We start from the raw sequence: 12,154 nt of genomic DNA on the forward strand, positions 1-12,154 counted from the left end.
CCGCTCATGCTCTGTCTCTCTGTGACTCAAAAATAAACATTAAAATTTAAAAAAAAGTAAAGAAATGGACCAAGAAAAGATTAATATCGAGGTTGAAAGGAGGGAACAGAATGGCTGCAGAGAATCAACAGAGGGACCAGAAGAAGGGTCTTCTCTTGTGAAACAAAATCCAGAATAAAGACAGATTTGGGGAAGAGCAAGTTGGAAGAAGGAATAAAAAGGAGGAGGTGGGGCAGGCAGAGGGAGAAGAGAGAGAAGAAATAAGACAAGGCCGGGAGATGGTGAGATGGTCCCTCATAGGGTTTGCCATAAACCAATGCTCTTTTCTTCATTTTCTTGAAAGTTTGATTCAGTCTTGAGTTGTTGGTCAGGTCTCAGAGCTCTAAAGTGCTCTAGAAGTTACAGCTGTTGCAGATGATTAAAACATGGTAGGTGGCCCTGTATCATACTCTCGGTAGACATTCCACTGTCCCAGGGGGTAGGTGCAGGCTCAGCGCTATGGTTAGCATTGCCTTCTGTCTTTCCAAGGACCTAGGCAAGGGGAGCTACCTAGATAGAACCTTTGCCAGGTATCCTTGTTTTCACAAAGAAGTGTAGTTTCTCTAGGCTTTGGAAATGTATTAATTTACCCAGCACATGCTTGGGGGTGAGGGGTGCCCACTCTGAGCTCCCCTCATGGGAGCACTGTTTGGTGCACATGAACTTGAGCTCTCTTTCCTAATCTCTGGAATAGACTCACCCCGGTGGGTTTCCTATGACCTTTGCAATCCTTTTGTCTTACCCACTGCTGTTGTCTCCCACTGGGGAAGAGGATCCAGAACACAAAACACAAATTCTAGACAAGGGGCTGACCAGATCAACCTGTTACCCTTGGACCAGCAGTGTGTTGTATATTTCTTCCTATTCTCTTTTTTAATAAAATCAATTGATTATTTTAACGGAGAGAAATTATATAGAGTCAGATTTAACCTTATTAGATAGCACTGATACATTTTCAGTCTTTAGCTCTGATATGAAAAGCAAATAAAACCATGAAAAAGGGGAGTTGAAAAAAAAAACTCACAAAATCATTATGAGCATTTGATTGACAGTAGGGTAAGAAAGAACATTTTAACCCTGAGCAATTGCTCTGATAGTGAACGTATATTAATTTGAATCCCTAAGATAGAATATTTATATGGAAAGATAATAACATAAACCATACAAGGCTATTAAAATGTTATTTTTAATATAAATTTATAATTTTGAGTATGTAAAAATATAATTGGGTCAAGTAAAAATGTGAGATGACTACATTTAAAGTTTTTAACTGTAAAAATACTACAAGGACATTAACAGTCACTTTAAGAAAAAAATCACCCCCCGCTATCTTACTATCCTAATAGACCTGCTTCCATTGTTTTTGCAAATTCCTATCTCTGTCTACATATGTGTATTTACATATTGTAATTATAGTACCAGTCTTATTTTTATTTATAGATCTTTCATCCATCTGTCTTCAGAGTCATAATAAACACATCTCAGCTCACTCACATGTTTCTTGAGGAAATAGCTAAGAATCCTCACTCCCTCACTTGGTCACTATTCCCTCTTAAATCACAAAAGGACCATTCTCCTTAACACTGATCAGAGCAGTGTTACTTTTTTGTGTGTGTTTCTTTGATTAATATCTGCTTCCTTCTAGAGAAACAGAAGTTCCTCAATGTATCATTTTTGCTCAAGGTTGTATCTCTAGCCCGCAGGAAGTGCTGATTAACTATTTCTTAAATACACGATACATAATAGCTACATGGTATCTCATTGTGTTCATGTTGCAATGTTCCTGACCTCATGCTGCTGGCATTTCTACTAATTTGCGTCAGATGTGTTTCTTGAATAAAATATATGTAATAAATGTCTTTATGCACCAAATTTTTAACCAAATTTTAACTTATTTCCTTAAAATACAAATCACCAGGGCAATGTTTATGAGCACTTTATGGTGCTTGATGTATCTGTATATTATTCCAAAAGGGTTGGACATATTTATGAAGACTATCAAATGATGAAACTATTTTGAGTCAGTTATGATTGTTGAATCAGTTATGATTATAAATTAAATATATATAGCATAATTAACTTAAAAATATTATAAATTATAAAGAAGACCCTCCATAACATCCATAAGCACATTACACAAAGGTGACCACCATGAAACTTTCCTTCCAAGTTGGGTTTCATGTGTGTGTGTTTAAAGCTAGGTCTCAATTATGTAAATTCTGAGCCATGGGATTTACATAGCTTACTACTCTGCTCCCATCCCTTCCATTTGCATTACATAATGGTAATTTTTTATTCTTCTGACCACTTAGCTTTCATGGCTTCATATAACTTCATTGTATGGATACGTTAATTTAATATTGTCCTCCTATCCAAAGATTGTTTTCAGTTATTTCTTATTTTGTAGGTATTGTAGTGATGAGAGTTATGTTGTATAAAGTCACCGTGAATACTGAATTCGTGAATACTGAATTAGTGAATACTGAACCACTGCTCCTAAGGGAGATACAGGGTTAGGTTCCTACAAGCCTCTGGTCGCATTTTCATCAACTGATAAATATATAACTGTCAGGTTACTTAAGACATACTGTTGATTCAGTAACATTGAACTCACAGCCAACAGCACTATAACCCATGCCTGAGTGAAGCGTATTTAACACAGCTGTTTTCTCCATGAGACACATTCCGGTGTTCTTACTCTCAGGACCACTAGACAGCACTCCAGCTCTGTGTCTAGGGGACATTTTAAACAGCAAACTCACCAACAAAAAGCACCAGAATGTGGCACTAAATAGACTGTAAAAAGGACATTATTTACAGTATAGTCTGAAATACAGAGGCAGGGCATCTCCTTCGTTACCTCAAGGGAACACGAGCATCAAGCAACCCAGATATTTTGCTGCTCCGCACTTGTCCACGAGTGACCACAAAACACTGCAAGGACCAATTTTGGGGTTACAAATCAATTCTAGGAAATATGGAATGTGTGAGTGATGAGGATTGTCTGTGCATGTTTGGGGCATCATTGCATATGTCCTTGGCATAAATGAAGTGAAGTCTAGTGCTGTATTCTTTGAGAGGGCTTTGGAAAGGCTATGTGATAGCCATCCAAACAGAGAAGGTGAAGAAGGCCCGGTGTGGGGGGTATTTTATTTAGAAAAGTATATGCTGAAGACAGCCTTCTGCCATGATTAGCTTCCGAGTTATTAGCCAGCTCCTTTTAGCACAGTCTGACCTGGATTCCCGTCCCTGGGGTGCAGCTGCTTCTTCAAGGGACCCCGAGTCAGTTCCTCACCCCTCTGAGGTTTTTCATGTGTACATGAGGTAACCTTAGAACTTAGAACTTGGAACTCGAAGGGTTGTTGCAAGGAACGATTAAGTAAATGCAGATAAGGCATAGGACGGGGGCCGGGGTCAGATTCCACAAACCATGGCAAGAGAGAGGAAAACTTCCAAGGCTAACCTTCTTCCGAGTAAAACTTTGGAATGGTTGGGGGTGCCATTCTCCTGAAGGCCTCGGAACTGCCCAAGGGGATCTATAATTACGATTTTTATTTCAAAACCCATGTGGTATTCCGCCACCGGAGAAAGGACAAGAATCCGCAGTTACAATTTAAGGATCAAGAGTTACCAAAAGGTCCTCATCTGAGCTCCAAGCCAGTCTCATTATCAGTTAGTTACACAACCTTGGAGGCCCCGGATTCTATCTCAGATCACCAAGGGATATACTCTCTTTGTCCTCAGCAATGCTATATCAAAAAAAAAACAAAAAAACCAACTGCGCTCCAGCGAGGTGATGCGGTGGAAAGATCACCGGGTCTTGAGTTGCACCGACCTGAGTTTGACTCACGACGTCTTTCTCTTACTCTCTGTGACTTTCAGAACAATTGCCTTCTTCCCTTCAGACTTGTTTTGTTTTGGGTTTTGGTTTTGTGTTTTTGTTTTTGATTTCCATCTGGCCAATGGGCATGAATAAGGAAGGCATAGTTCGTAGTTTTGTTGTAGATGTTTGGGAAGTTACCTGTAAAGGACCTAGCCAGGTGACTACCAGCTCTTGTCGGAGTGTCTGTGTGCATTCTTTGTGCATTATTAAAAGCACATTACTCTGATTCTTACAAATACCCTGTAGCTTTCCTGCGCCCCAGTTCACATTTCCATTTGCTTCCTCTTTTCGATCTCTTCCTCCTGACAGAAAACAGGACTAACTGTATCGCGGGACAGAATCTTTACTCGGAATGTGAACCTGCAGCAAGGAGCAAAATATATTGGTGTGTAAGAAAAGGCGTTGCATTGACTTCCCCTTCCCTGAAATCTATTTCAAAAATCCTGAGGGAAGCGAGGCTCTAATAGAATGATGGTAGGAGGGATGACACATGGAATTGTTATAAAATGATGAGTGTTCCAGGGCCAAACTGGAATGATATAAAAAGGGGAAAAAATATTCCTGCCCACTTTCTTCTCAAAACCAAGGGAGCTGTTCAACATAATTATTACAAGCTCCTGTCCCCAGGAGTTATAACTTAATATCCTATTTCAAATACTTTATTTAAAGCTAGAGTTATTTTTTTTTCCTTAAAGAGAGAAGAGTTATCTTTGGTTAGTTAATAATGTAACAATTCCAATTTTGAGTTAGATGATTTAATAGGCTGGAAAAATCATCTAGTTGTCTATGTGTGCGTCTGTACCCTTACATACGTACATGCATACACATGTGTGTGCACATAGGCTCTTTCACCCAGAGAGACGTGAAGCTTTGTCTGAGGGAGGTGAAATAGTTACTCTTGATGCTGGGAGTCTTTGATAATGAAGTGGCTGTTTTTATTATTTATGTGTGAAGTTTCATCTTCTTAAAAAAAAAAAAACAGAAAGAAAAAGAAATGGGCATCAGTGTACTCTCAGTTTCCTGGTCGGGATATTATACTGGAATTATAGAAGACGTCAGATGGGGAGATCTGGGTGTCACATATATGGAATCTCTGTGCATTATTTGCTGTAACTGCATGGGGGGTTTACAGTTTTCTCAAAGTAAGAGAGGGAGGAGCAGGGGGGAAGAAGGTGGCTTTCAGCCCACTCAGCGCATCCCTGAACCTCTACACCTTGCTTCGGGGTCGGTCACGCCCATCTGCCCACAGCACCTGCATCCACCCCTTTATGTGGCCCATGCCTTCCCCACCTTCAGATCTGAGCTCAGCTCTTTCTGCCTCAAGGCCCTTCATTCACGGGAGTCCTTCAGCCTTCAGACTTTTCCTGCTGAACAGATCTCATGGTTCTCAGGTCCACACCCTGTTCTGGATGCCCACATAATTTAAACTAAAGGATTAAATATCAGTTGGGGTGCGAGTGTCCTCCCCCAGCGAGGATGTGGGCTCCCGAGGGAGGCACCCTATCTCCATTGCCCCTCTTCCCGTCACCTGGGTTTGGACCAGTTCTCCGTTCTCAGCATATAGTGTGTATTTAATAAATATTTAATAAAAGTGATCATTTCTTTATTGCTTAGCAAACTCATGCCTTTGTACAAATGTTGGGGAGGCTGTCCCATAACACTGATAAGTAAGAACTGGCCTTTTTGTTGGCTTTACAAAAACAGTGAGAATAGCATCTGCTGTCTAATTCTCTACTGTCTTCGGGAGATGAAGTCAAACCCCTGAACGCCGCATCACACAGCCTCTTCAGCCAAGGGCCCCCATCCCGGTCCACCTTTCCATCCGCCTCCCTCCCTCACGTTCCACCCACCCTGCCCAGTGTGTCACACTTGTTCATGTCTTTGTCTCTCTGGGACTCATCGCCCTCTCACACGTGTCTGTTCTCTATGTGAATAACCCACTCATGCTTTAGTTCCTAGTTCTAGGAGGTCTCCTGGGTGCACCAACCCTCTGGTTTTACGATCCCGTAACACTCTGGACTTGCTGGTAATAATCATGATCGCACGTGCCGTTCCGTCTTCTGTGTCTGTTACTGGGCACTGCCTGTCTCATACACTCGGGTGTGAACCAGCACAGCACTGGCCCAGAATAATCTACAGCACATCCTGTGGGCTGAAGCATTAGCACAGTCCCTTCTGCAGGTGGAATTCACGGCTGTCATTCCCGATTCCTCCTGCTGATCCTCTGCACCCACAAAGTGTTTGCTAACTGCTCCCAGCCCCTGTCTCCCGGGATCCTGTGATCCACGATCCCGGTGACTGTCATCACCCAGAGCCTATTGTTTCGTTCTTGTTCTTGCCCACAGGCCCACCCCTTCACCTAGGCTCATATCTGCACAAGGGCCGAGGCCATGTTCTGTGTCTTCGTAACCACAGCCCCTGGAGGTGTGTCTGGCATCCAGGAGGCATTCAGTACACGTGTGCCAAGAAACCAACCTTGATCTTGGGTGTGTTCTCTAACAGTTACGGCTGTACCTGTTAAGGTGTTGATTGAGGTGGGGAGGGGTCGAGAGAGGGAGAGAGAATCCCAAGCAAGCTCCATGCTGTCAGCACAGAGGGGAGCACGGCTCAATCCCACGATCCGTGAGATCGTGACCTGAGCCGAGATCAAGAGTTGGATGCTGAACCGACTGAGCCACCCAGCCGCCCCCACAAAATGTTGGTATTATTGAACTCATCTCCCTGTGAGTGGTCTCAGGCTCCCTGGACTTGGGTGTGAGCCCCGTGGCACGAGTGAAGCGGACCCCACAGTTAAACAGTGAGTGTCAGACCCACCGTCCCCCCAGGGGGTTGGGAACCCTGGCCCAGGAAGGAGCTTGAAATATGCACTAAGTAAACAAAATGCACTAAATGTTCTTTGAGGGATTTTGTAGAAAGCCCCACCCCAGCAAGAATGGCACAGACACCAGGAGCGAGCACATGGGCTTGAAAAGAGATGCCGATATGGGGTCTGAAGGATTTCCCAGGCTCTGGGGGTCCTGACGGCGATGGGCCGTGGGTCTGTGGCTCGGCCATGGGTGCAGAGGGAGCAGCGTCAGAGGTGAGGGCGCCCCGTTTTCCTCCTCCATACCTACACCTCCCATCTGACTGCCTAGGAAAGTTCTGTCTCACCTGCCTGGGTCCTGGGCTGTGGCAAGACGCCAGAGGGGAAGCTCCCGGAAGGAGGGAAGGAAGCCTGCTTTGTGGTCAGCCCCTGGCAGGGCTCCTTCTAGAGGGGCTGGGAGAAGCGGGCAGACGGGGAGGGGTTTTTTTGTTTGCTTTTTGATTTTTTTTTTTTTTTAAGGCAAAGAGAGAAAGAGAGGAAGGGAAGAAGGGGAAGAAGGTTTTGGAAGTTTAGAAAGGGAAGGATCCAGAGTAGCCGTGGACCAGGTGCAAAGGAACGGAGGGAAGAGGCGTTTTAGGAAGGGTTGCTCGGGAGCTAGGATCTTTTTGGTCCTGATCCCCGTAACGTCCTCCACTGTGAGACCGGGCTTCTTTGAAATGACATTTGCTGCAGCCCTGTGCCACGGGGGACCCGTGTGTGTCTGTGTCTAAGTGTGTGTGTGTGTGTGTGTGTACTGATCCAAGCAACGAATTCAGATGGGGCTCAGCCTGGACCCGGACCGCCAAGATTCACGCACTGACATTAGTGCTCCTGCAACCTCACAGAGTCGCTCGGCTCTCCTGTGACTCAGTTTACTCGTTGGCAAACCCGGATGGGACCTGCCTCGTGGGATCGCTCTGGGGCTTACACAAGGGAATACAGAGCAGTGCGAGGCACACAGCAAACACTCACGCACGTAGACGTCAGGCAGCAGCACGTCCTCACCAGTCAGCACCTCTGGGCACAGACGCCTGTGTTCTCTACCACCCTGTCCCTTCAGGGGCCAGCTCCCCTGTTTGCCAGGGACAGAGGGGCTTCCGGGGGACCCAGGACTCCTCCGTTTAAAACCAGGTGCAGCCCCGGGCACACAGGAGAGAGTTGGCCACGCTCTCTGTCATCCTCCACCTCCTGTTCCAACCCCATTCAAGGTCTCGTATACAGCAAACACTTAAGTATTATTGGTTCTCTGAGCCAAACAATTGCCTGACTCCTGGGATAATTATTTAACTCTTCCTGGGCTGTAGGTGCACCAGGGTCTCTAGGCGATCCATTGCCTAATACCTTCCCAGAATGGGCCCGGTCAGGTCCAGAAGGGAAGAGAGGCAGGGAGTGGGGGCTGAGGACACTCAGGGGGTGACTCAGCACTGAGTCTGGGGGCTCTGTCACGACAGGCCCACCTTCCCCTGGAACACCCATGCCCCAGCAACGTGCCCCGCCCTGAGCGGTGAGTCAAACGAGGCGCTCCGGCTGTCACTCAGTGAAGGGCCTTCTAGGGCCAGGCCGGCCCCTCCTGCCACCTTCTCAGTAAGGGCAGCGGCCGGGACAGCCAGCTCGGGTCCTGGAGGAGGCGGCACCGGTCACCCCACGGAGATATGTGAGCTGAGTCACCAGAGCAAGGCGCCTTTGCCCTGCCTGCTGTGCCCCGAGCAAAGCGGGTGCCCTCTGCACACAAGTTTTGGGAGGGGAACCTCCCAGTTTCGGTTATTTCCCAGCCAAACTCTTCTAAGCAAAAATGTGATTGGGAAGATTCCAGGCTCAGCTCCCCAGGGAAGAAAGAAATGCTATCTTTATAATGATTGTATCACTGCCACCGTTTCCCGTGATTCTCCATCCTTCCCCAAGCCCCCCTGCATGCCTGGCTTTTTTTTTTTTTTTTTTTTTCCTTATACCAGTCAGCCCTTGAAATGGCCCTGGGAAATAGTTATTACTATCCACACCTAATATTTACATCATTAGTACATGATGAAACTAAGACTTTGGGAGGGTCTAGAACATGGGCAAAGTCACAGGGCTATGACTGGCAAACCCGGACTCCAAGGCCCACCCCCTCCTCCCCAAATCCTGCCTTTCCCAGGCCACCCCACCCTGAGCATGGGCCCGACACACCTCGTGCCCTGGTTTTTATCCAGAAAAAATATGGAGAGCCGGACAAGCAGTTGGATTCAGAGGCAGTATGACACGAAAGGAATCTAAACAGGCAAACAGTACTTTAAAAAAGAAAAAAAAAAAAAACCAAAACGTTCATTTCGCTTAGCAGAATGAACTCACGGTCCGTTCCCTGCTTCTGGGTCATTCTCCTGCTCATGTTGATTTATAGATCATCTCCAACTGCCATTTCCCTTCATTTCCCAGCAACTTTCAGGCTCGTGGGTCCTGTTAAAGGATCCTTCTTTGCTCCTTGGTTCATTTGCCGAAACACACTCAGTCCTGCATCTGTCTGCAATTTCTGTCAATTCAGTGTTTTAATTATGTTTGAATTAATCGACAGGATTGTTCTTTATTAAAAAAAATACAAATCCGATTAATACTGCATTGCACATTTGAAAGTTGCTGAGAGAGCAGGTCTTAAAAGTTCTTGTCCCAAGAGAAAAACAAAAAGTTGATAACTGTGATGGTGGATGTTAGCTAGGCTGATGGTGATCGTTTTGCACGGTATACAGATGGTGAATCAAGACGTCGTACCCCTGAAATTAAGGTCATGTTGCACGCCGTTGTACCTCAATTTAAAAAATCTGGTTTTGTCATCTGCTTGCAAAACTTGCTTTTTATAAAGTCCGAATTCCTTGGACTGACTTGTCTCGCTTTCTCTTTCAGACCTCCTCTGTCGGCTGTTCCGGGAACAGTGGGGACTGGTCTGTGCCCTCCCCTCTGACAGGGCGTCCTCAGACCCTTCTTGATCTGCAGTCTCTTCCTTATTTACCTCTCAAACCAGAGTTCCAAAGTCACCTCCCTAAGCGGGCTTCCCTGAGTCCCCTTGGCCCCGACTGTAGCTGTCACAAAACTTTGCAATAACTCAAACACCGTCCTCAAGATGCACATCTGCTGGGTTTCCTAACAAAAGGGCAAGTTAGGGTCTTCTGGGATTCTGGTAAAAAAATGAGTTTCCCAGGGCCCGTCCCCCAGCCATTTTGATTCCGTCAGTCTCCTGCCATGGAGGGATCTGTATCTTTAACACATGCTCTGGGCGACTCTGATTCAGCCACTTCCCAGGCCATACTCTTAAGAAAGTGCACGTTGTTGTAACTATTTATTTATATCTCTGTTCTCTGTGACTTCCACTGAGCACCCCCTCAACGGTCAAGAGCTCTCAGGAACAAGACCAACATATTTTCATTCCTAGGGTCCTGGTGCTTGACCTAAGTACTGGGGTAGAGCAGGTGCACCATAAGTATGTGATGGCTGAGCCCCATTCGGTCGTCTTGTCTAGAATTACTTATTAAGCACCTACTGTGCGCACACGAGTATCCTATGCACTGCAGAAAAGCAAGAGAGATTAAAATCCCTGTCCTTATGGACAAAACGATGGATGAGTGAATTACAAAGACCAGATTCTGAGTTCTGAGTTTGGACAATCGTGTCTCAGAGGGCTACTGATAGCCAGGCATCAGGTGTTTTCATGGACGCTATGCAATTAGACATCACGATCAGTAAGATAAATAATACAAGCAAATGCTGCTCCTGTTCATGACTCCCCCCCCCCCCATTTTCATGACTTTTTTAAAAACTTTTTTTTTCATTATAGTTGACATGCCATGTTATATACGCTTCAGGGGTACAACACAATGATTCTACAACTGTATGCATTATGCTGTGCTCACCCCAAGTGTAGCTCCCATCTGTCCCCGTACCACACGATTACAGTACCATCGACTATATTCCCCACGCTGTCCCTTTCATCCCCGTGACTTATTCATTCCGTAACAGGAAGCCTGTACCTCCCACTGTCCTTCGTCCATTTCGCCCATCCCCGTACCCACCTTCCCTCTGGCAGTCATCAGTTTGTTTTCTGTATTTATGGGTCTGTTTCCCCTTTCTGTTTGTTTTGTTTGGTTAGATTCCACATATAAGTGAAATCATATGGTATTTGTCTTTCTCTCTCTGACTCGTTTCACTCAGCAGAATACCCTCTCTGTCCCCCATGTCGTCCCAAATGGCAAGATGTCATTCTTCTTTATGGCTGAGTAATATTCCATTGGGGACGCATACCCCGTCGTCTTTATCCATTCACCTACCGATGGACACTTGTGTTGCTTTCCGTATCTTGGCTATTGTAAATAACGCTGCTCTAAACATAGGGACGGACATATCTTTTCGGACTGGGGCTCCTGTTTCTTTTTTTAACGGTGAGGAACTTGCAAATTCAAGAGGCTGTGGCTGGCGGTGTATTAGAGAGCCACTCACCTGCAGAGTCTGAATTCAAAGGCCGGCCTGTTCCTCTCGAGCCCTGAGGTCCTGGTTTCCCCCCCGGGGACTCATCACGGCCTTGGCATGGCTACAGTGGTCTTTCACCTGGTACAGGTGACCATACTCAGCCAAGCCAGAAGACATGAGCACGGGCCGCCCAGCTGTCACTAGCCCCATTCAGCTGTGGGGCTGCACGGGCACCAGGGTTCTCCGGGGCCGGCCCTTCGAGGGCCTATTGGTACGACTGTGCTTCGTGTCAGAAAGCATGTTGTGATTGTCACTCCTCCGTCCTCACGCTTTCATCAGGAGGACTTAGAACAGAGCGGGCTGAAATGGCTTCGTGTTAGCACAAAAATCCAGAGATTAATAGTAAACCTTGAAAATAGTGAAGCATCTGATTTGAGCTTTTCCGTCGACAAACCCAATAACACAGAGGAAACTATTAACATACAAATAGACAGGCTTCCCATTAAAACAGCAGCAGACAGTTCTGGAAAAGACCTCTTCACGCAGAAAGCAATTATGATGGGAAATCGAGTCCAATTCAGACCCATTTGCAGCAAGCTTGGAAAATCAAAATGTAACCACTCGTAAGTGGGGAGACAGCCCTGCTGTGGGGGAACCGGCAGCCAATTCTTTATTATGATTGCTACTTTTATTATCTTAGTTTTAAAGAATTCAATGTTACAAGCTCCAAATCTTCCTGACTTGCAACCTTTGCTCAGAGGGTTATGGCACAGCACAGGCACATTTATTTACGTACAAGAAAAACAAATCAGCCCATATACAAACAAACAGATTTTTTTTTTTTTAAGCTCAAATTTCCGGAGGCTGATAGCGTTTCTAGCTGAGATGCCCCTCGAACCAAGAACTTCTAAAGTTCTCCTGTGACTGTACCCTCTGCAGGCCAGATGCTTCAATCTAGG

At 45.7% G+C, this 12,154-nt stretch overlaps 1 long non-coding RNA gene across 4 annotated transcripts in view; it reads left to right on the forward strand.

The window, feature by feature from the left end:
- LOC106984023 (uncharacterized) overlaps window positions 1-12,154 on the forward strand; it is a 798,380-nt gene that overhangs the window by 549,990 nt on the left and 236,236 nt on the right. The window lies entirely within an intron of this gene.

Source organism: Acinonyx jubatus, chromosome E2, assembly GCF_027475565.1.
Source record: "Acinonyx jubatus isolate Ajub_Pintada_27869175 chromosome E2, VMU_Ajub_asm_v1.0, whole genome shotgun sequence".
NCBI lineage: Eukaryota > Metazoa > Chordata > Mammalia > Carnivora > Felidae > Acinonyx > Acinonyx jubatus.